Here is a 24541-nt window from a genome sequence, read left to right as displayed (position 1 = left end):
TTATTGTTTCAGATCTTTTGTTCAAGCCTTTAATCCACTTTGAGTTAAATTTTGTGTATGGTGTAAGATAGTGATCCAGTTTCATTCTTTTGCATGTGGGTGTCCACTTTTCCCAACACCATTTATTGAAGAGACTGTCCTTTCCCCATTGTATATGGTTGGCTCCTTCGTGGTGAAGTAATTGACCATATATGAGTGGGTGTATTTCTGGACTCTCTATTCTGTTCCATCAATCTGTGTGTTTGTTTTTATGCCAATACTATACAATTTTTTTTTTTAAAGATTGGCACCTGACCTAACAACTGTTGCCAATCTTTTTTTCTTCTTCTTCTTCTCCCCAAAGCTCCACAGCACATAGTTGTATATTCTAGTCGTAGGTCCTTCTGGTTGTGCTATGTGGGATGCTGCCTCAGCATGGCTTGATGAGTGGTGCCATGTCCACACTCAGGATCCGAACTGGTGAAACCCTGGGCCACCAAAGCAGAGCATACGATCTTAACCACTTGGCCATGGACCGGTCCCCTATACAGTTTTAATTGCTATAGCTTTATAATATAGTTTGAAATCAGGAAATGTGATGCCTCCACCTTTTTCTTTTTCTCTTTTTCTTTTTTTAGATAATCATATTGATTGTCCTCTTTGAATGTAGAAATTGAAGTCCCAACTACAAATTCAGTAAGGAGAGAGTGACATAAAGGGATTTTTCACTCATTCATTCAACAAATATGTAGTGACTGCTTACAAATACCAACTTCTATTTTTCCCAAGTTTTTTTTTACCAAGTTTCTAAATGTTTAGACCCTGAAATATACAAGTAAAGAAGACAAGAAATTCTATACCTTCATGGCATTTTGATTCTAGTGGGTAGAGACAGACAATAAACAAATAGATCTTTAAGTAAATAATATGATTTCAGATGATAGTAAGAGCTATGGAGAAAATAGGGGAAGGAGGTTGCAACTTTATATAGGTAATTCAGTGAAGGTCTCTTTGAGGAGGTGACATTTGAGCAGGCCCTGAATGATGGAAGAGAGATAGAACTGTAAAGATATAAGCAGAGGGAAACATCAAGAATAAAGGCCCTAAAGTAGAATAAACTTAGTTTATTTAGAGAATAACAAGCAAGTCAGGGCAGGTGGAGCATAGTGAGCAAGAAGGAGAGTGGAAGGTGATGAGGTCCGAGATGAAAACAGGGACCAGAGCATGTAAGACCTGGTAGCATTGGCAAGGCTTGGAGCAGGAGAGTGACATAATCAGATTTACATTAAAAGAAGATTACTCTGGCTATTGTAGGACAAATAGGCTCTAGGGTGGAAAGAATGGAACGTGGGGGCAGAGAGCTTTATAATAGATAAATCTAGAAAATTAAAATTATCTGTGTCTAAAGTTAACAGGCATTTGAAAGAAGAGCTGGGGAGAAGATGGGTCAAGGAATGGAAGGCTGAACCATTAATCAGGAGTCTGGAACTCACAGAGAAAAGTATTTACTAAGAAACAGTAAGTAGTGAGATTCCTGGTGTCAGAATATTTGAGAGATATTTTAAAACAAGGCTGTCTACTAGTCAATTTCAAGCTGTCTGTGGTTCAGTGGCGTAAGCTCCCTCTACTATCTACTATTCCAAGCCTTAGTAACAATTTGCTGCACATACTGTCCTGCATTGGTGGTACTTTGAAGATAGACAGGAATCAGGTTGGTGACCAGTGCAAGACTTTAAGAAAAGGAGAGCATACAGAAGACAGCAAGATGCTTCACAAGATGAACTAATTCAACGGATTTGGGAGTATGAAATCATCAGTGATGGACAAAAATAAAGATTCCTCCAAGATTCTCAGGAAGGATTGGGCTAAACATTGGGTTTCCCAGGCTATAGGTTTGAGCCAAGTCCTTTGAAGCCTGACGGGCAGGGTGACCTAGCTAATTCCTGGTCACATGTAACTGAAGAACAAAGAGACAGAGTACAATTTTATGTTGTGACTATGTCACTAGCATAAATCTTTAGACTCATCTTTCCCAATCAGATGTTTTTCCCAGAAGTTCCTTTCATTAATAGTTAATTTATGTTTTCATTGGACAGATACGTACTCAGAACCTACTATATGCCAGACGCTGTGTTAGGGTCTAAGGAAAGAGCAGGAACCAGCAGAGCGAACATAGTGCAGCTAAGCCAGTTGGAATAACCTGACCTCTCTCAAGCCCTCAGAATGGCTAGGCATTTGGCTCAACTTAGTGGTGGGCATTTGGCCCCATGTGACACAAGGACACGCATGCTGGGGCATTTTGGGGAAGAAGCTACATCTCTCTTGTGTAGGAACTTCTACTCTCCTTCATGAGGGAAGCCAGTAGCTGCTCCAAAAAATTGAGCTGTTATCATTATTATTGTATATTCCTTATCTTTTTCTTAACTTTCTGATTTCCCTCCCTGTGTCTTGTATGAACTAAATTTCTAAAACAGTTTCCTTATGTAGTTAGAATCTTTTGTAGTTTACTCTGATATACAGCTTGCAATGGTAAAATTTTTGGTATATGATCAAATTCTTTCCAGAAAAGGTCAAAATCAGTTCTAAAACAGAGAATTTTCCAAACTTTCAAACACAAAAAAATAAAGGTAATGTAATAACCACTTTGGGAAATTGTTTGGCGATATCTATTAAAGTTGAAGAGGCACATAAACTATAACCCAGGAATTCTACTCTTAGTATATACTCAACAGATTTATATATACATATATTTATACAGAACATAAATAGAAATTTATATAGATAAGATATATATGTTTATATAGATATATATATCTATAAATATATAAATATAAATCTATATATCTATATAAATATAAAGACACTACAAGAACGTTTGTAGCAGTGCTATCCATATAGCTAAAAACTAGGAGTAACCCAAATGTCCATCAAAAATAAAATGGATAAAGGAGTTGCAATATGTTCAAACAATTGAAATATGAATGGTGTACATGAAATAAGACTGAAACTCACAAACAGAATGTCAAGTGAAAGAAGCCGGGTACAAAGAGTATTACTTAGGTGACTTCTTTTGCTTAAAGTTTGAAAACTGGCAAAGCTCTTCCATGAGGTGGAAGTCAGAAGAGTGAGTACCCTGGAGGGGTGTAATGACTGGAAAGTAGCAAGAGAGAGTTGCTAAGAGGCTGGTCATACTCTGTTTCTTGATCTGGATGCTGGTTATGTGGTGTAGTCACTTCTCCCTAAGGCTTCTGAACAGGAGGACTTAACTCTGAAGACCTGTTGGATGATGAAGGAAGAAAAACTATAAAGTGGGAAGGAGACATGGTTCCTGTTTTCAAGGAATTAGAATGTACTGAGCAGCACAGACTATAGACAGTTACAATGCAGTTTAAGAAATGCCGTGCTGGAATTTAAAAATATAGTTCTGAATTTAGAAGAGAGGCAGGAGTAGGACACATAGATTTGAAAGTAAATTGCATGTAGATGGGGATTTATAAGAATGTAGAGAACGAGAAGAGAAGAGGACTGAGAAGAGGACACGAGGGAACTGTAAAAAATGTAACTGAAAATTCAGGCAAGAATCTTATCCTGGAAACCATTACATATAGACTTTCAAGAAGGGAGATGGTCTGAATGTAGGTCTTAAGGTTGGTGATTAGGTCACTAAAGACCTTGATATATAAAATTTCAAGAGAGTATTAAAGAAATAAAGCAGTTGACAGTGGATTGGGGCCTGAGCGAAGGTTGTAGAAATGGAATCAGTGGGTGTAATCCATGTAAATTATTCTTTCGAGAAGTTTGTGAAGAAGGGAAGAAGAAAGTTGGGATGAATAAGGGAATTTAATCTTTGCACAAGGCAATGGTACAAAGAGAGGAAAGAAAGTTTGAGAAAACTAAACTTCTATGTGATCGAAGAGGAGGTCACCATCCTTAAAGGAAGAGCTCTAGGGTTATAGGGTGCTAGGGTAGCTGGGGAAAAACCAGCAAAGGAGAAGGTAGATAGATGTGACTGAGGAAAGTGAAACCAGCCTGGCTGAGTAGGAAAGCATAGGGTTGAACAACGATACCCAACCACCATCTTGAATTATATAAAGGAAAAGATACGAATAAAGAATGACTGTATTTAGGGAACTGAGAGGTATTTTCAGAGTATGTCTTATGATCAACATAATATTACTAACTGTGAATAACATATCTTTTGGATGAAGCTAGTATTTTGGGGGGTAGGGACATATAAATTTCATTTTCCAGAATGGTCACATTTACTGTTCGTTGTTTTTGAGACTTTAATCCTATTGCCTCTTTGGCTTTATCTGCCAAATCTAAGATTTCTAATTTTTAAAATATAGTTTAATCTGGAAACCACTATAGTTCCATAATTATTTAAATTTTGTTTATTTGGGTCTTCTCTCATACTGTTTCATCTATGTTGAGGTATGGTGACATAGCCACTTTAGTACAAGGCAATGATTATATTTTCTCTTCTATTTGAGTATATGCCATTTAGTGATGCTCAGTGCATTTTGAGTCTTTTTCACCACAGCAGCCCTGATGCCCCTGAGAATAGTTGACAAGTTTTCTGAACCTCCCTCTCAGGTAGGAATTGATACATCAGACATTGATAATGCAGTGATGAAGCAATTCTTAAATTCGGTTGATTTCAGATACTTTCTTCACCCCACTTACTTCCTGCCCTTTAAGACTTGCATTAACTTGGTTTTAACTAGGGGCAAAATTTGGTTTACTTTGCAGAGCTAGCCAAATTTGTGTTCAAAGTGTGTCTAATAATATTGCTGGAAGAAGGAAAGCAAATTACACTCAAACTTCCTTTTGAGTTTTCCAGCCATGACCTTAAAAATAATAGAGAAAACCATAGCACTGAATATTACTTGTCATCATGTATTATTACATGTTATTATAGGGCATTTATTATTTTATATGATGTGTGATGATGAGATTTTGCCCTATAAAATTAGAAAGCAGACTTGCATTTTTGGTAATTTCATCCTTGGGTTTGGTACTGTTTTCACACCTTGGATTGAAGAAGTGCATTGAAAGTTTGGAATCAAGTTAGGAATTAGAAGCAGGCTCTCAAACTTTTTATTTAACTCCTAACTATTAAATCTAGGCACAGAACCATGAAAAGAAAATCCTTATAGGTGAATATGCATATAATAAAAATATCTCTCTCTTGCATATTCCATATTCCAGGAATGGGTTTTAGCACTGCCCCACTGCTGATGGCATTGCTAGCTAGTACTTGGCAGTTCTACCATAGTCGTGACAGAAGAACTTTTCATTTACACTGCCACCACGTTACCACATAACCAGGGCCCTATTGACCTGATGTGACACTGAATCTGTTGTGGATTTTGGTACGAGAAGATTCTCTGTGTAGATAAATTGGATGAGGCAGCTCTAAGCATCAGAGCACAGATGGGCAGGATTCCTGCTGGCGCGCAATTGTTCCACTGGACCACGGGAAACTGTCACCAGATGATGATGACAGTGACAGGTACTGTGGCCCACGGAGTGGGTGAGAGGAGTTGAGTTGTCTGTAGAGCTGAGTTGTCAGTTCCCACGTGGCTCCAGAGCTCTAGCGATGGAGGGCTTCTTGGGGAAGCTGGGTGCTATTGTGGTGAACCTTCATAGGGTCCCTTCAAGAAAACTCCCACATTCCAGCTTGTTATGGGTTAAATTGTGTTTCCTTCCCCCTTAAAAACTTCGTATGTTGAAGTCCTAAACCTTAGTATCTCAGAGTATGACATATAGGTCTTTACCCTCTGTAAAGATAGAGTCTTTCTTTACAAGGGTTATTAAATTAAAGTGAGGCCATTAGGATAGGCTCCAATCCAATATGACAGTTGTCCTTATCAAAAGGGGACATTTGGACACAGAAACAGATGTGGAAGGAAGACGACGTGAAGACACATAAAGAAGACGGCCACCTACGAGTCAAGGAGAAAGGCGTGGAACAGATTCTCCTTCAGAGGCCTCAGAGGGGAGCAACCCTCCTGACACCTTGACTTCTGACTTCCAGCCTCCAGAACTGTGAGACGATACATTTCTGCTGTTTTAGCTGCTCAATTTGTGATGATTTGTTATGGTAGCTAATAGACAGCTCTCCTGACATTTCTGTTTCTTCAACCCCCTTCGGTTGGCCCCCTCTTTGCCTGGTTTGCCCGCTGACTCCCCCTCACAAGTCATTGCTAGTTTCACGCCTACTGGAAGGCTTGTTCATCCTCTCAAGGCTTCATCCCAAGTTGTTTCTGTGCCCACCCTTTGTCCCCTAAAGATCTATCCTCTGCAACTCAATATCCAGGAAGTAGATTCCTTTTTCCTCTGCTTTTCATGCTCGTATCTCTTCTTTGAGCAGTGAACGTGAGCCAACCTAGGTGACTAAATGAGAGGACTCAGGGGCAAGGATGTCAAAGAAAATACTAGGGGAAAAAATAAAAACCTTAATCAGTATTTGAATAACGTCATCATGCTGCCTATACGTAGATACAGATTTATCAATACAGTTGCCCCAGAATAGGCTCTGTCTTCCCTGCCCCCATACCAGTGTCTCTTTAACTTCAGAGAAGAAAAGTAAAACAAGGAAGTAGGAGAATGGAAAGTTAAAGAACTGCCCAAGCTAGAAAGACTAGGATGTTTTCAGGACAAGCACGGTTGTCAGCCTATGATGCCAGCAGAGCTACAGGCAGGGAAATGATCTTCAGTTTCCCACTCCACCCTCACTGGTGCTTTCCAGTGCACAGCGATGGGTTTCAGGCTTGTGGGGCTAGGAGGGAAGTGTTCACATGATAAGAGTAGGAAAGGCCAAGAAGAGTCTCTCTTAACCTCCCCAGAGAATAGGCACAAATGGAAACAGAATCAAGAGAGCCAGGAATCACGCTCAGTTGTAAAGCATTTAATACAGTGGCTCATGGTGTGTACTCAATAAATGTCAGTTGTTATTATTATTACCATACCTCATTAACTGTGAGATATACTTTTTTATTTTTTATGTAATATTTTAAAGCATTACCAGACATCATGTCAGTTCACCTGAAAATACTTTCAGAATGCATTTCTAAGTGTTGTTTTTTTAACATTAACCACTCATAGAGATTTTCTGATTGTTCCAATTTTTCAATTTTCTCCATTGTAAAAGAATTTCCACACATTCCCCTCACCATATCCACCCACCATCTACACCATGTCCTCAGCTTCCTGCCTATCACTGCCATCAAATTCAACATGCTCCCCTCAACTCCAACCCCCTACTTCTGCTCTAGTTTCCATTTCCTCTGAGCCACTCAAAGGATCTCACTCCCGAAATTCTCCACATTCTCTCCTACACCATCCAATATTCCCGTCCCACTGAATCCATCTGTCAGCATACACGCATGCTGGGCTTTCTTGCCATTTTAAACCTTCTGTTGGGCACACTTTTCCTTCCAACCAGAGCTCATTTCTCCCTCCCTTTGCAATAAAACTCCCTGGAAGAGTTCTAAGGTGTACTTTGTCTCCCACTCACATTTTTAACAGCTTTGAAATCAGGGTACCCGTAAAATGAATGCTCACGATCACTTACATGGTCTAGCAATGATTAGTGAGGGCAGAGCAAACTTGAAGCTGCTCCTTCTGCTGGCCTTGTCACGAGTTTGGGAAGCTCTAGTTGAAACATACTGGTTCAGACATCAGGTTCTGGAGTCTGAGTGGATTCAAATCCTGGTTCCTACAATATTAGCTGTGTGATCATGGGCAAAATTTTTTTTTTTCAGCTTTCTAGGTCTCAGTTTACTCAACTATAATATAGGAAAATAATACAATTACCTAAGTGTTAAATTTGCTGTGAGAATTAAATCAGATAATACATGTTAAGGGCTTAGCAACGTGCCCGTTACATGGTACTCAATAGATAGCTTTCATCCTCATCTTCATCCTCATCCTCATCATCATACATCATTTTATGTGCACACGTGAACACAGGTACCATGATTAATGATGGGTCATATCAGAATGATCGTGTAAAGGGCTTTATTTACATTATATAACAAGCAGGACAACATTTTACTCTTTGCCCCATCGTCCCTTGGTGAAAATACCTGCCATTCAGTTGTGACACAATCACAGTGCTATCAACCTAGCAAGGAACACCAGAATGTTGTGAAAGGCAAAGTCTTTTTATGGTCTTCAGCAATCTATTGAAAATTAAAATGAAATTAGTGGGGCAAAACAATAGTTTGCATCTTTAATTACTGTTCTATTTTTTGACAGAATGTTTTAATTATTGTTTTCTTTCCTCTTCTCTTCTGTTTCTATTGATTTGTTGCCAGTTTAATTGTGCTGCGAGGACCTCCCAGTTCTCAGTGAGTTGCCTTCAGGGGACTCTGTCTGTTTCATTGTTTTCAAGCAAACCAGATCTCCAAATATCTGCAAAACAAAATCAGAATTTGAAGGGATCTTTTTAAAATGAGGAAAAACCAAGAGGAATAAATAATAAGGCATAAGATTGAAGGTATAAAGTGAAGTTTTAAAGCGAGAGCCACAATTACTAACTTTAGATCTAAAGGAGTGATTATTATTAATAAATGTGCAGTAGACATCTATTTGAAGCATTAATGCAGAGGGGCAATAAAATAACAGATTTTAAAAACCTTTTTATTTTGCCTTGCAAACCAAATTGTCTTTTCCAGTTATAGTAGACAAGCTGTATTTGGATAAGTGCAGCCTACAGATAGAGGATCACTGTGAAGTACTTTAATCCAGTCCGTCCATCAATGAATTAGTGTTCTCAGTCGATTCTTAATTTACTGAAAATTTCCAGCTGCCTCTGGGATACAAATTTAGTAAAATAATTTTAAAATGGCAGTAAAAGATAAAGAAGACATCAACTAATGTCTGCTTTTATGATCACTTGGCCTAGTAAGCAAATAAAAGAGGTGTTCAAATAGCGACTGGCTTATTCTAAGTGAACAACCCCATGAATCATGACAGGATTATCTCAAACAGGCTTGGATTTCAGTCTTGGCCCCATCACCATGTGGACCTCAAGTGAATTATTTGACCTCTTGAATTTCAATTTTGTCATCTGAACATGGAGATAATGTTAGAAACTTCCCTATAGGGTTGGTGTGAAAAATTAAATGAGAAAATGTATATAAAGCATACAGTAAGCACTAAGTCCATGTTGGTTACTGTTATAGTAGTATTATGGTGCCAATATTCAGTGCAGAGTCTCTTCAGTGAGTATAAACATGAATACCTCCCCTCCAAAGGAAGGAAAAATAAATGTCCAGAGTATTGTAGAGTGATATGGCTGGGAGCATTGGCTGGGATGTGGTGTCTCTTTGTCTGAGTGTGTTCTCCTGTTCTATTCCATAGAATAAATGATGTCCTAGAGCCACTGTCATGGCGAAGATTTGGGATATGACCATGGGGCAGGTCCAAGTTCACACCAATAGCAGCTCGGTTGTTTTTTGAGGAATTTAGCTTGATAAGGATCTTGAAGCAATGATACAATTAAGTGTTTTTCAAATGTTTTGCACCATGACCCATAGTAAGACATTATGATTTGGCACATATACACATACATAAATATAACTGAAACAAAGGTGTTATAAAATAACAAGTCTACCCTCTATTTTCTCTCTTCTCTTATCTCCTCTTCTATTCTGTTTCATTTATTTTTTTACAAAAGTATTTGGTTTCACCAAATTGATTTCATCCCCCAGTAAAGGATCTCAACCCATAGTTTGAAAAATATGTTGTAATGAACACTATTCTCTGTCAGTTTCCTAAGGTTGTCTTCGCTTTCTTCATTCATTTTTCAGCATCTTTACAATTCTATCTCTAAGTGAAGTAGATGCTGTTCATAATAGGAGAATCTTACTGGTGGGAATGAGTTTCTAAGCTGGGTGAAAAATTTTTGTGTGTGTAGGCTTTTAGGGGCCTGTTGAGATATAGCCTCAACAGAAGCATAGAATTTGAAAGCAGTGAGGGTTCTTTTAGAGTTGAGGGTCAGGCCATAGCACCTTGCTGTTTCCCCAGAGGCTTTTGAAATATCTCGGACGCCTACTTGTGCTTCCACTTCCTGAGCACAGTCACTGACATGAAACACCTTTAGATGACTGATCTGGGGCTTTTCATTTACTCCTTCAGCCCCTTTGATTCTGGATAGCCACTATTACTGCTCCTTGTGGTGTTCCATAAAGGTTACTGGATGAGGAGGAGGAGGGTCTGGAATCTGCTCATTATCAGCAGTGCCTCATGGTCAGAGCTGTTGAAACATGCAAGGCAAGCGCGTCTGAATGATCTCTAGGGCTGAGAGGCACAATACCAATAGGGCTAGTTGGGAAGCTTGCACTAGTCTTAGTGCACCTTATGTGTTAAGATGGTCAGGACCCAGAGAAACATCTGCCTCTTTTTACTAGTCATCCTCAGCAGAGAAAATTGTGTCATAATGTTATGTAGCATTTTTGTACATCATCTCTCTTCCGTTAGATCATAACCTCCTAAAAGGAGTAATATGGGGCTTTTTTTTGGTATTCCTCTATAGAGGAATGCACATTTTTCACACTCAATCAATATGGATTGAATGAACAATATGTTATGGCTACATTTTCCAGATTTGCTAGTTAATTTTAATTTGCTCTATAATATAAAAATGCTACTTTTTCCCTTTCAGTTTAGGTTGATTAAACTAGATTTTCAAAATTTTAGAGAGCAATGTAGAAAAGCTGACAGCTGGTGAATGTGCACAATTAGTTGGTTACCCAGAGTAATAGGGAGGTCTGAAGTCTTTCTGATGACATGGATAGAATGTGTGAAACTTGTAAGAATTCAAATAATTTATAAACCTCTAAATATCTTGGCAATTTCATTTTCAAAATTAAAGAAGTGATGAGAGAAACATAATGAGTTGGACAAATTCTTTGCCAGACTTTTTTTTTCTTTTCTTAACAGTGCTGAAGTGACTACAATAGAGTGGATTAGGATACGAGTTGCTGATTTGGTCTCACTTGTTTTAATATTTGAATGATTTTCAAAAAGGACCAGTTTGCAAACATAGTTTGAGGGGGAAGTAAACTTACCCTGAGCTGAAACGTTGTATGCCAAGTTTCAATAAGGATCACGTTTAATGTTAGAGTCAATGTAAAGCCATGAGCCACGGGGGTTCTCGTGAAAGCACTGGGGGATGAGCACGTGACTGCTGGCACAGGTCTTCATGTTTTATTTCCTCGTTTGGTTGAGTTCACTTATCTCTAATGATTCTTTAAATAAAAGGGAAGTACCCTTTGCATTTAGTTTTCTCTGAGCTAAAGAGAAAAATGTAAAGCTTTGTAAAAGACCTCTAGTCTGTAGGCTTCATTTAAGGCAAAACAAAAGCAGACACCAGCTGTAATTTCATAAGGATGACAGTAGCCGTACCCAATGATTTGGTGACCTCACCAGTCACGTGGATACATAATACACTAGAAAAGATGGATGAGCTAGAGCCAACTGGCAGGTGAAAGATGGAATCTTATTTACAACACGAATGCTGTCAAGTGCCTTGTGGTTTGAGGAGTGATTCAGAAGAGCTTAGATTAAAGACAAAGTGGCCATTTGAATACTGACAAACCAGAAGCCTGAGTTCCTTGGGAACTTGGCGCTTGTTGGGTGGTTAACTGTGGCATTTGAGGGGATGGCTGACAGTGTGTGTATGAAGTGTGTGAAGTGTAGCTAACAGAATGAGGGGCTCCAAGAATTCATTCATCCATCCAACATAAACTGAGTACCTTCTATGGGGATTATATTCATTTTATTGATGGAGAAATGCAGAAGCCCAGATCCTTACTAGCTCCTTCAGTGCCTTAAGTTTGGAGCACTCTTCTTCCTCAATTCTCTCTCCCCAACTCCTTCATTCTCTGATTTATTCTCTCTCCAACTCTGCCCACCACCCCTAACTCCAAATCATGATTCAGTTTTCAGCTTATATGTGACTTCCACAGAAAAGCGTCCCCATACCCCAAATTTGGCTGGAATCCTCTTGTACAACATGTCATTCTTTTCCTTCCCAAGACTTACCACAACCACAAATAAGTAACTATCTATGTAATTATTGTTTAAAATCTGCCTCCCTGCTGGGCAGAAAGTTCCATGAAGTCAAGGACAGGCCTGTCTACTCACTGTGCCCTGGGGACCTAAACAGTGCCAGTCTCAGGGCAAGATAAAGACATTTAGAGAATCTGTCACCCCTTACATTGTGTCAGTGCAGCTAAAACCATACACCTCCGTGTGGAAATTAAAAATTACTTTTGAATTTGTGGATTTCCTGATTGTAAAATTCTGGATGCACTCTTGCTTTGTTGGAAGTCTATGCAGCAACTCGTCTGCCTGCCAAGTAATCTGAGCTGTCATGCGGTACTTTGTCCAAATTCACATAGATAGTCAGTGAGAAAGCTGGAATTCCAACTTAATTCTGACTGATTTCCACATCTGCCATCTTCCATCACATCAGGCAGGAGGAGTGGGAGAGGGCAGGAAAAGAAGGGAGAGGAGAGGGAGCTAACACATGGTTTCTGCCTTTGTGAGATTGCTTTGTGTGTCTCATGTTATACTGTAAATGTATACCACGACATTTGGCTTCTTTGTACTCATCCTTTTATTCCCTCATTTATATAGTTGATATTTATTGACTGTCTATTAGGTGACAGGCATTGGGAATACAGAGGTGGATAAACTCTGGCTCATGTCCTTGCATAGCTCAAGGTCCAGTGGGGGTGACACGCAAGACAGCATACAGATGGTAATCCAACATGGTCACTGCTGTGACAGAAGAACAAAGGCTTGAAAGAGCACGGTTCTAGCACTCTGGGTCTTCATTGGTAATGATACTTATTTTAGAGTAATAACTTTTTATTTTAGAACAATTATAGGTTCCCTTTAGGAAAGAAAGATAGCTTGCAGCATTATTGAGATGTCCCTTGAATACACTCAGTCTCAGAAACGCTACTTTATGTTCGCAAGGCAGACGCAAGCACTGCATGTCTACGTTGATGTTCCTGTATTAGGAAAAACACTCAATATGAAAAATCCTTTAGCACCAAAGAGAAGCATTTGAATAGACTCTGCATTAGAACATAGATTTTTTTTCTTTCTTCCTACCCAATATTACAATCACATGTGAAAATTTTGCCACTGCTTTGGTTTAAACATCATGACACACAAAAATAAACTTTGTCCTGTCCCTTACTTGAAAAGGAGTGATTTCAAATGCCTTCCCTCATCTGCCGTCTCAATGCTGCTCTCCCTACTGCCATTCCCATCTCAACTGATGCACCTCCATCCTTCCAGTTCCTTAGGGATCTTTAGTTCCTTTCTCAAGCCCTTCTTTCATATTATAGGAAATCTCATTCATCACGCTAAAAACATATCCCACATCTGATCACTTCTTACTACCTTGGTGGCTGCCACCATCATCCTTTGCCTTGATCATTGTAGCCTTCTAATGGATCTCCTGGTTTCAACCCTTGCCCACTCACTCACGCTCATGCACCCTCCACACAGCAGCCAGAGAAATCCTTTTAAGACTCTCCGATGGCTTCCTATTTCATTCAGAGTAGAAGACAAAGGATCTACACGGGCCTATGAAGCCCTAAAGGATCATTCCTGTCACCTCTCTGACCTCAGTCCCTCCTTCCCTCCCTCTCCTTCACTCTACACTAGCCACACCTTGAATTTATTTTATTTCTTAACTCTGCTAGTCATGCTCCTGCCTGACCAGTGATTCTCAACTGTGTGTTTTTTAATTTCCTCCGGGGGACTTTTGACAATGTCTGGAGACATTTTTGGTTGTGATGACTGGGGTTGGGGTGTGTCCTACTGGCATCTAGTGGATGGAGACCAGGGAGGCTACGACACATCCAGCAATGCACTGGACAGCCCCCACCACAAAGAATTATCTAGCCCTTAATGTCAATAGTACTGAGATTGAGAAACTGGATTGTACACGTCTAATTCCCTCACCTCCTTCAGCTCTGGGCTCGATTATCCCTTTTTCATGGAGGCTTTCCCTCGCCATCCTGTTTAAAGTACTATCAACATATTCCCACTCTCCTGTAGCCCACTCTCCATTTTCCTTTTTCATAACACATCGCTCACTAGCATACTATATGCTTTACTTATGTCTATTGTTTATTTTCTATCTGCCCAGCTAGAGAACAAACTTCATGAGAACAGGCATATTTGTCTGCCTTGTTTACTAACGTAGCCAAGCAGAGTGGGTGGCAATAGTAAGCCCTCAATACGTTTTGTTGCATAAACAAATCGAATGCTCATGTGTGAAAGACTTAGCAGGACCTTGCTAAGGGCTGAACTCTTTGATTCTCGCCTGAAACTCAATATCCTCCTTAGAGATTCTTTAAAAGGAACTCATCATCTTATCAAAACTATCAGTTTGGATCATCTATTAAAGGGTAGTTGGAGGTTCTGAGTTTGGGGATTTGGCTACTTTTTCTTCTGTATTTTGTGACCTCATTTCAAGTACTGTCAAAGTACCTTTGAAATAATCAAAATACTATTACCAAGAAGCTCTTTGCTGCTTTTCTCCAGGTGTAAATAATAGATGTACAGTCAAGCAATTTCCTTTCTTTGTAATTGGTGTGACTGTCAGGTAATATTCATTTAACAATTTCATAATTTGTTACCTTTCTTTGACTAAATGATGCTTAAAGAAATGACCAATAGAGAATATGTATTTTTAGACTTCAAAATAAAGAGAAGGATAGATCCTTTATCTCACCAATGCTATTTTGCAGGCATTAATACAAATTTTAGTGTTTTGTCTTCCTCAGGTTGAAATGTCTCCGGGCATAGCAAATTGGTTATTTCCATTCAAAGTTTAATAGCCAGCATTCCCAGGAGGTCTTTATAATGGTTTACATTTGAATTTTCCTTATGTTCAGTCCATGATGGCTTTTATTTTATTGGAAGATGGTTTTTACTAAATAAATACGAGAGGAATACAATTTTTTGGCACTTGGGAGTCTCTCTAGGCTGGTCCTTCTTCAAGAGCAAAATTTGTCTCTCTGAAGGGGAAAAAAAAAGAACCGGTTTGAAAAGGTTCAACAAATATTGCTTATTCTCACAATTTTGCAAATGTTTGCCTTCAGATCTCAAAATTCCCCTCTCCCCCAACATGTTTCCATTCACACTTAAGTTGCTCATTGCCCAAGGAGTTTGGAAGTCCAGTACAAGGAAACTGCACATTTTCGAGTAAATTACAGGTTTTGAGATGATAGAAATTTGTTGTCTGGGGCCACACTCTGACTCTTCCAAACATGTAATATTGATTTGCTGTTTAAAGGGTGTTTGCTCTGTGTACATCTCTCTTAAACCTAACGAACACAATGGGACAATCTTTGTTTTCTTTGTTCTGATGGCACAGTAAGATTGGTTGCGACACAAGGGAGGGAAACTGGCAAACGGCCTTTTACTTTTAAGCACAACTTTCAAAATAAATCTTCAGGCAAATGCTTTGGAGACATCTCAACAAATGCCCTGTGATCTTCATGGGGACTGTCAAGTTATTTTTTCCCTCTTTTAAACATCAGTAGCTTTACTACTTTTCTGGAAAACAAACAGAGCCAATTTTGGGGGTGAATCAGTAACTACATCTGATTTCCGTTATGATTTTTCTTTTCTGTGCTAAACAAAGAAATAGACATCAAGGGAAAAATATCTCTTCTTACTTTCATAATATTTGAATGCGTCTAAATGGATTATTAATAACTTTATAGGAGCCCCGAAAGGTTCCAGAGACAAATGTGTACAATTTTAATCTTACGATTTGTCTTAATTTCTTGACTTTTATTCTCTTTCATTTACAAAGTAAATTTCCTTGACCAGGATTGGTAAGAACACAGATACTTTCCAAATATTGAAATGATTAAAAAATTGCATTACCTTAAAATCATAGGTCTGGGAAAGATGTCCCAGATTTCCTAGGTCTGACTTTACTTGCAGAAAAAAATACAGCTAGAGTCTTACAAGGACAATGAAGAAGTGGATCATTAGAATGTATATACATTATCTAGACTTCTATCGGTGCCATCCTTGAACTAATCACAACTGGTATTTTCTGAGGTTGTCTCTTAGAGGACAAGCTATTCATTTGGTACATGCATTAAAGTATTTTTACATCTTCTATATAATAGAGTGACACGAATATGTTATAAATATATTTATGGTCTAGTGCCCCATATACATGCAATTAGAATAGTTCTTGAGAGTTTCCGCATGTTTCACTTTTCTGAAATAAGCTACAAATTATATGATGAAAATTATCACTCAACAATAGCAGAAAGACAAAAAACACATCAAGTCATCATTCTAGCAGGGGTCTAGCATACCAATATAAACTTCTAGTCAGAGAATAGCACCCAGTGGCAATTGTATAATTAAGAGTCAGCATTAGGCTAAGATACTGAGAAGAAAGATTTTGCTAGGCCCAAGAAGATAAGACTCAAGTGGAAGGCACTCAGCTATTTGTCATAACCAGTGACCTGAACGGAAAAAACGTGACTGTAGATTTGTTTCCCCAAATGGTATGCTGTCTTGGTGATTTAGAAGGGGGAAGTACAAGGTTTAAAAATGGCTTATGCTCAGGAACAAAAATTGGGTCTCTTTTCTGTTCCTATAGTGATATATGCCAGAAAATAAGAGTTGGTTCTCAGTCTGATCTGTCCACAGATGCGTGGTTTCTTTCTTTAACCAGCTGTAGCTAATTGCATGAGGGCCGCCTCTTGTGCTGAACATGAAAAGGAAACCTGTAATTTATTGCAACAGACCATACCATTTCTGCTGTACCACTGCCTTTTCTGTCATGGCAATGAGGGGATTTCTCATGGTACATTGGCAGCTCAGAAACTGGAAAACAGCGTTAGCTGGAGAGAGAGAGAGAGAAGGATTTCAGAATCCCCGCATGTACTCTACACAGAGCTCAATAAAAGAATAAACTGGAAACAGAATTTCCCTTTGCAATCTGCCAGGGGCAATTTTTTTTTTTTTTTTTTTTTTTTGCTATTGTTTACACACAGCTCTTTGAATCGCTACACTGACTTACTGAAATACAAGTATGTGTTACGTGTGGCATGCCGCATAGGATTAGTTTCTATTGAGCAATCATCTTCACATGCCCAAAGAAGGGGCAGGGAGACCTCCCACTGTAAATAGAGTAGGACCCCCTACATGCCCCCACCCCCCATCCTCCTTACAGGCCTTCCATGGTTTCAAGGGCTCAAGAGTTCAGCTAGGTATAAAATAGGCACAAAATAACTGGGCCTGATTTTTATGAACCGGATCTGTCCATCAAGGTGTTTACTAGAGATTTAGTTCCTAATGAACTAGACTCCACCCTGCCTTAAGGCCCACTTGTAAATGCTTGTCAAAGTGGTGCCCTTCCTTTGTCGAGTGGAAATCCAAATGAAAAGACATGCTATTTTGCAGCAATGGAAAGAAACAAGTTGAGAAGGTGCCATGTATGTTTTCCAGCTGACTCACGGCCCCCTCAATAGTCCTTTTGTGTGAGGGTGGTAAGTTTTCCCTTGACGCTCTGACAAGTGTGAAGAAGGGAGCCCCGGGATGCTCATTCCCAGACAGTGGGGTGGAAACTCCACAAGGATCTCCAAACTGAGCTGTTCTCATTATGTTGGGTGCACGTAGTACCTGGAGCCATACAAGTTGGGTGAGTTACGCCCCCCTCTGCCAATAGTTTGGGAAAGATTCTAATTAAGCATAGGATTCCTAAGGAAGGCCACCCATCTGCCCATCTGCCTATGACTAGCGTTCTGGGTCCTCTCTGGAGTCATTTCCAATCTCAATCACTTCTTAGTACAATCTGAATCAATTAAAAATACTCAGTTTTGCTTGTATGGCTTCAAGAAGCAAATCCTGCTACATTTTTTGTTCTTGTACATTGTTAGGCAATGAATCCCTATCCATTATCACTAAGGAAACCAGTATGATGTCCATTTAAGTAATTAAGAAATAACTGAACAAGTTATTAAAGTGTGTTAAAGAGAAAAATGTCAATTGAACCATATACATGTATATGTGTGTATGTGTGTACACACCATATATACATACATTACATTACAGCAGTGAAGTCTAATTAGATTAATATTTGCTAACTAGGAAAATATGATAGTGTACATTCCAATTCATGTGATGTCTATTTTTCATCCTTTGTGGAAATAAGGAGTAGAGAGGGGACTTTCCAAAATCCTCAAAAAGTGAATAGTGACCAGTTTCCCAACCACAGCCCTCACAAATAAGCTTCTGTTTTGGATTTCCTATACTATTTTTCAATAGGGAAGTTGTTTCTCCCCTTCCACAGAAAAACAGGGATCAATAGTGCAAAATCACGCAATCATCTCTATGAGTGACAGTATATACCTTCGGGTTATAGAAAGTCTAGAATTATCATAGTACTACTAAATTCTCTTTATTTTCAAACTATTTTGGTGAGAAACTCAATTTTTTGCATTAGAAGAGATAAATAGAGAGAATACACTATACCACACAGTACTTAAAATTTACCCTGTAAGTGGTCTTTGAGTAAATCAGATGTAAACGAGTTCCCTAAGAACTTTAATTCCCAGGAAAGGTAGATTTTATTGCATCTCATATAATAATAGGTAAAATATTCATTTAACTTTTATCAACCCTTTGAAAATTAATACTACACACTTTACTTTCAAATATATTCTCAGAAAAACTTTTCAAGAATTGCACTTAACTCAAAACTTTAAGAATTTGAATTATATTTAACTAAATTGTACTTAATTCAAGAACGTACTTAATTGTTTGAGATTACAAATGGAGTTTCTTAGTTTTCAAGGTTTATGGGAACACTCCAAATTATTGTTTTCATTAGAGTTGGCGTTCTTGAAATGATTGTTTAGTCCTGGACTAAATATGGTGCTTCCTGGGGAGATTAATCCATTAATATCAATTTATTCTCAAGGCTGAAACAAGAAGAAATTATACCTTGACATCAAGAAGTTGCAGTTTTGTTTGGAAGGCAAGACTGGTCACCAAAATGCCCAAGAGTATAGGATGAAGTGATATGCTGTGAGGGACAAGATTTAGTTGTTGTGGGTCAGCGGCAGAATGAGGTTAATGAGGGCTGCTGTAATCAAGGAGAGCTTCCTGGAAGAAGACATGAGTTTCTTCATGATCAACTGGAATATTAGAGCCCCTATCGTCACCTGCAGGTCAGGAGACCTTGGGTCCTGTGGGGTTTCCTAAGGCAATAATTCATACACATCCCATCAACTGTAGCTTTGTGAAAACTTGTGAAAAGACTAATGGCTTTATATAATTGGCAGAGAGGAAAAAGTAGAAAGAAGCAGGAGGATGAAAGAGACATTTGTTGAGCCCTTATATACCAGACGTTGGGCTAAGAGCCTTGCTTATATTTATTAGACCCTTAATATTCGCAATGACCCAGTAAGACTTTATTATCCTCATTCTACAGATGAAGACACTAAAGCTCAGGGTGACTAATGACCTTACTCATAGTCACACAGCTAATAACTGTTAGAGCCAAGATTTGGACCTAAAGAGGTCTTGTTCCAAATCCCACATTTCTTTCTCCATAGTATACTGCTCATAGCAAGGTCAACTCTGAGCCCTCTTTTTGAAAATCTTTATCGTTTCCAATAGAGAAGAATTGTTAAATATATAGTAAATGTAACTTAATTTCTTTAGTGTGGTCCAACTTTATACGTGAGTTGATTCATAGAAGCCTTGGACTAAAATTCTTCTTTAGACTCTGTGTTTTCAATTGCGGTTCTGAAAATGTGGTCTCTTTACTATTTTATAAAAAAAAAACTTTCTAATTTGCACGAAGCAGGAGATAATGAGAGTGTATCTGAAGAGAAAGCAACTTCGTTATAGAAATATGTGGGGAGAGCATCCTGAGGAGAGAGGTGACCCAGCATCCAGGTTCAGCCTGGCCTCTCTATTCTCTAAGTGACTCAAACAATGCATCTTGGCTGAGGCTCAGCCGTCCTGTCCCTTTCAGTTCTAACCACCTCTCCTTGCTCCTTTTCTATACTCTGAGACTGTACACAGAAGTCTTTAGACAGGCTCAATCTGCTTACATATCCATGAGGAACTGTTACAGAATAGTATTAGGGTAGTTTTGTTTACGATCTCAGAAAAATATTACGTTAGTGGATGTTGCCTTTGACTGAGACTCTGATTTTAATAAGGTTAATTTCAATTGCAGATTTCAGTTTGAATTATAACGTTAACCTATTGAGTTTTTTCTACCTTCTAGTTTATATGACAGAACTAAATACTCTCTGAACTTTTGTTTGACCTGGGGCAGGAAGAATATCCCCAAAAGTGCCATAGTAGCTTCAGCTGATGATCCTAGACAGTTGTATTGGGGCAGTTCTATTGAGGCCATACAAATCTGGAAGCCAGCCAGCCAGTACTCCTGTTGAGCTGACGTGCAAAGGTGAGGCGTTCTATTCTGCATGGAAATAAAACATCAGGCAAATTTATAGCTTGAGTTGAATGTATTAGGCTGAGTGAGGTACAGGCATTCAAACTTCTCCCTGAGTTAATTATTTGGGAGTGGTTCAGGGATGGGATTCAGGCACAGTGTCTGTGAATGTAGATTTACACATTTTAAGTTGGACCTAAATACTTTGCACCTGCAAGTGAATCAACCTGAATAGATAAGGATCAGTGGCCACTGACGGTCACAGGTGGTGAAATGTACCATGAAGTTGGCACTCACAGGCACCAGGCAACCCTGCCCACATCAAAGTCCTGAGCGCCCTTTGATGTCATAGCCCTCTCCATTGCCCTTTTATGTTACTGTGACAGAGGTTTCTGTGGTTAAAATCAGATGGTGTATCTACCGCTCACCCACTCAGGATAAGCTGCCCGGAACTTTAAAGAAGTATAAAGAACATTAGATTATCAATGAGTACTTCTGTTTTTTAATGGTCCACACTAATGACTGTCATCATTTTGTGTAAAAACTTTTCAGTGTGATACAGATTTTAAGTTGGAGCTAAGTCATAGTCGTCGTTCAAGGAAAAAAAAGTTTGTTTTTTTCCTTGAACATAACTACTGTGTCTGTCTTTGTTTCTTTCCTCCCACGCCCTTTGCGATGCCATAGCTTTCTTTGTGCTGCCGTGATGTACACCTGTGGCACGCTGGCAGAGTGTTTTCAATGGTAAGGGAAACTCCCAGATTCCAAGCTGGCTCTTCCTTGTAATTTTGACCCCTTTATAAAACATATTGTTCTTAACAGAGTTCGCACAAAGCAATACACATAGACGAGGAATATAGGGATTGGGTCAGAGTAAACAAACACACTGGTGACTGATCCAGCCTCTATTTTTTTCCAACACATTCCCTGTTTCTACTAAAGATACAAACTCAACCGTGTAGCTGACCCACAAGTTCCCCAGTAAGGAAGGCAAAGGTCCTAGTTTGGGCGGCAAGTTTTTTGCCATTGTTATTATGGTAGGAAAAAAACAATGCTGCATTTTAATTACAATAAATCTTCAAATCTCCTAACGATTCAGAAAACTCCATGGCCTCATCCAGTGATTCTCAAACTTTTTGAATCTTTCGTTTCACCACGTGATGTAAAAGCTTCTGGATTTCTATCATGGTGAAAACAAAAGGCTCACTTCTCCCAAGAAGGGTGTTTATAGGATACTATTATATTGATCATTTATGTAAGTTTTAAGGACCTTAAAATTATAATAGAATTTTTAGGAATAAGACTTACTGTGCACATCTTTTCACCAAGAAAAATGAAAATTAGAAGAAGCATCTGATGTCCAAGCTTACTGTACCATTTCAAAAGTTCTCTTCTGAAGATGGTAAATCTATTTAGAGTCAATTCTCTGTCATTGTTACCCATCCCACCTAGATAACATGTGCAGGTCTCATGTGGCTGCAGACCGCCAGCTGAAAACTGGCCAGTGCACATGCCATCCAGCCAGAAATAGTTTGTGGGATGCTTATGCCATGCTGAACTAGACTTTGATATTCTGGAATCACTGGAGCATGAACTGGGGCAAATGGCCTGGGAAGGACATCTCCAAGCTCAGAGGGGCAGGCACTAGGCTATTTACTCAACTCAAACACCAGAATGTGTTGGAGGGATTGTATGTGGAGGGGAGGGGAGAGGGGGGGATGGTGTAGTGCTGGTAGAGTTTGTCATAAATGGAAATCCTAGGTTAAAACGTGTACACACACACACTCTCTCCTCCTGGCCATTCCTGACTCCTTTAGCATCAGAGCTTTGCAGGATAGGCTATTTGTTACTCTGTACCAACCAAGGTAAAAGGTGAGATTTTTCAAAAGATTTGAAGGAAACAGAGGGAAAACGCTACTATATCACGTAAAGAAACAATCACAGAATTATGATTTTGATGATGAGTAAAAAATGTTTTCAAGTAATTATAAAAGTCAAACCCGCATACTGTATGTTAATTTTTCATCAGATCTGACCCCAAACTGTCTCTCTTTCCAAATAATGGCTATATTGGAACGTTCATACAGCATATATCCAGCCTATTTACAATGAATCAAGCCTCATTCTGCCAGTGGTGACAATGCAGTAGGTCAGTAATTCTCAAATGGAAGTGTGCAATCTTTTGCTGGGCTGCTAATTAAGATCACCTGGAGAGACTTTCCAAGCCATATATGTCCAGGCTTCTATTAATCAGGGGAATGAATTGTACTGATCATGTTTAATAAGATATAGTTCCATACCCTACTATGTGAAATTCTCATCTTTACATGTACTGCCTTATTTTTACTGTTACAAATCAGAAGGAAACTTGTTTGGATAATCAATTTCAGAAAGGCCCTTTGAGGAGACTTCCAATGAATCTGAGTAACATGTAATAACTTATTGAGAAGGGGGTATGCTTTATTTTATTCATTGATTTGTCATGAGCTTCCTTGTAATAAGAAGAGGCCTCAGAGACCAAGCCCTTGGCCCTTTGCTGACTTTGCAGCCAACTCTCAGCTTCCTCCATCTTTTTTATTTATTTATTTTTTAAAGATTTTATTTTTATTTTTTTTTCCTTTTTCTCCCCAAAGCCCCCCAGTACATAGTTGTATATTCTTCGCTGTGGGTCCTTCTAGTTGTGGCATGTGGGATGCCGCCTCAGTATGGTTTTGATGAGCAGTGCCATGGATTCGAACCAACGAAACACTGGGCCGCCTGCAGCAGAGCGTTCGAACTTTACCACTCAGCCACAGGGCCAGCCCCAGCTTCCTCCATCTTTTATGCATTTAGAGATGTCTCCTTGGCATCTGCCATTTTCAGTGTTTGAATTTTTGCCTTTTGGGGGCTCTTCCCATTTGCACTTCAACAAAAAAGTCTGAAAAAGTCTAGGAAGTTTGATTAAATGATGACTTCATTCAGAGCCAACTAAAAGTAACCCTAAATTTTAAAAATTCAAAAAAATAAAATCTTTCCTTGTGTCAGGAAACATTCGTCTTCCATCTGGTCCTTCCTGTCACTGTCTCTAGCTACCTGGCCTGCTTTATTTTGTCCCACGTCATTTTTCACCTGATGGATTACTTTTTTGTTTATTTATTCGTTGTGGCTCCCTCCCATTCACCCCACTAGAATGTAATTTCCATGAAAGAAGGCACTGTGCTTTGCTCTTGCTCTATGTTAAAATGGTGCCTGGCACATACTGGGTGCACCAGAAGTACTTTTGAGTACTTGAATAATTCAGCCACAGCAAAGATAAATGTATGAATTTATTTTCCTTCCCTGAGAGGAAAGCAAAGAATATCAGCTCTGAAGGCAAGTCTGCTGCTAGAGTATTAATTTTGTCTTTTCAATAATTTTGAGAATTTTTAATACTATGGGACTTTATAGGAATCTGCCTGATTTTCTAGCAAACGAACCAAACTTCTACCCCCAAATAACTATGATCCTTTATGTCGGTACTCTTGAAAGAAGGCATATCTATTCAAATAAAGCTCAGAATATTTTGAGAATGTCTCTTTGAAACCACTTTAATGGCTATTGTCAGCTGTACAAGAAAATTGACCCCAGTGTTTGAAAAAAACCTTATTATTTAATTAATTTTTGAGTAGGCAATATACTTGCAGGAATGTGCTATTTAGATTCTACATATTTGGGAGTATTTCAGATGTCTTTCTTTTATTGATTTCTAATTCAATCCGATAAGGTCAGAGAACATAATTTGTATCATTTGAATCCTTTTAATTTAGTTAGATTTGTTTTATGGTCCAGAATATGGTTGATTTTAATAAATATTCTGCTTGCACTTAAAAAAAGATGTGTGTTCTGCTGTTGGTGAGTAGAGTGTTCCACAAATGTCAATCAGGTCAATGTGGTTAATGGTGTTTTTCAAGTCTTCCGTATCATTACTGATTTTCTCTAGTTTGTTCTACCAATTATTGAGAGAAGGCTCAGGAGAAGTCTCTGGCTGTAATTGTAGCTTTGTCTATTTCTTATTGCAGTCCTATAAGTTTTTGCTTCATGTACTTTGAACATTTTTAA

At 38.8% G+C, this 24541-nt stretch overlaps 1 long non-coding RNA gene across 2 annotated transcripts; it reads right to left on the bottom strand.

Annotated features, from left to right (window-relative positions):
• Window positions 1-7978: 7978 nt before the first annotated feature.
• LOC139073725 (uncharacterized) lies at window positions 7979-21978 on the bottom strand. Of its 2 annotated transcripts, none has more exons than XR_011522714.1 (3): window positions 21773-21978; window positions 16805-16895; window positions 7979-8400 (listed from the first exon to the last, which is right to left on the bottom strand). It is a non-coding gene; the product is annotated as an uncharacterized lncRNA (long non-coding RNA). The 2 variants fall into 2 exon arrangements; XR_011522713.1 differs by lacking the exon at window positions 7979-8400 and adding an exon at window positions 12604-15038.
• Window positions 21979-24541: the final 2563 nt, after the last annotated feature.

The sequence above is a fragment of the Equus przewalskii genome, chromosome 9, assembly GCF_037783145.1.
Source record: "Equus przewalskii isolate Varuska chromosome 9, EquPr2, whole genome shotgun sequence".
NCBI lineage: Eukaryota > Metazoa > Chordata > Mammalia > Perissodactyla > Equidae > Equus > Equus przewalskii.
Note: the sequence above shows the minus strand (reverse complement) of the source record. Positions and strands in the feature narration are given on the sequence as shown.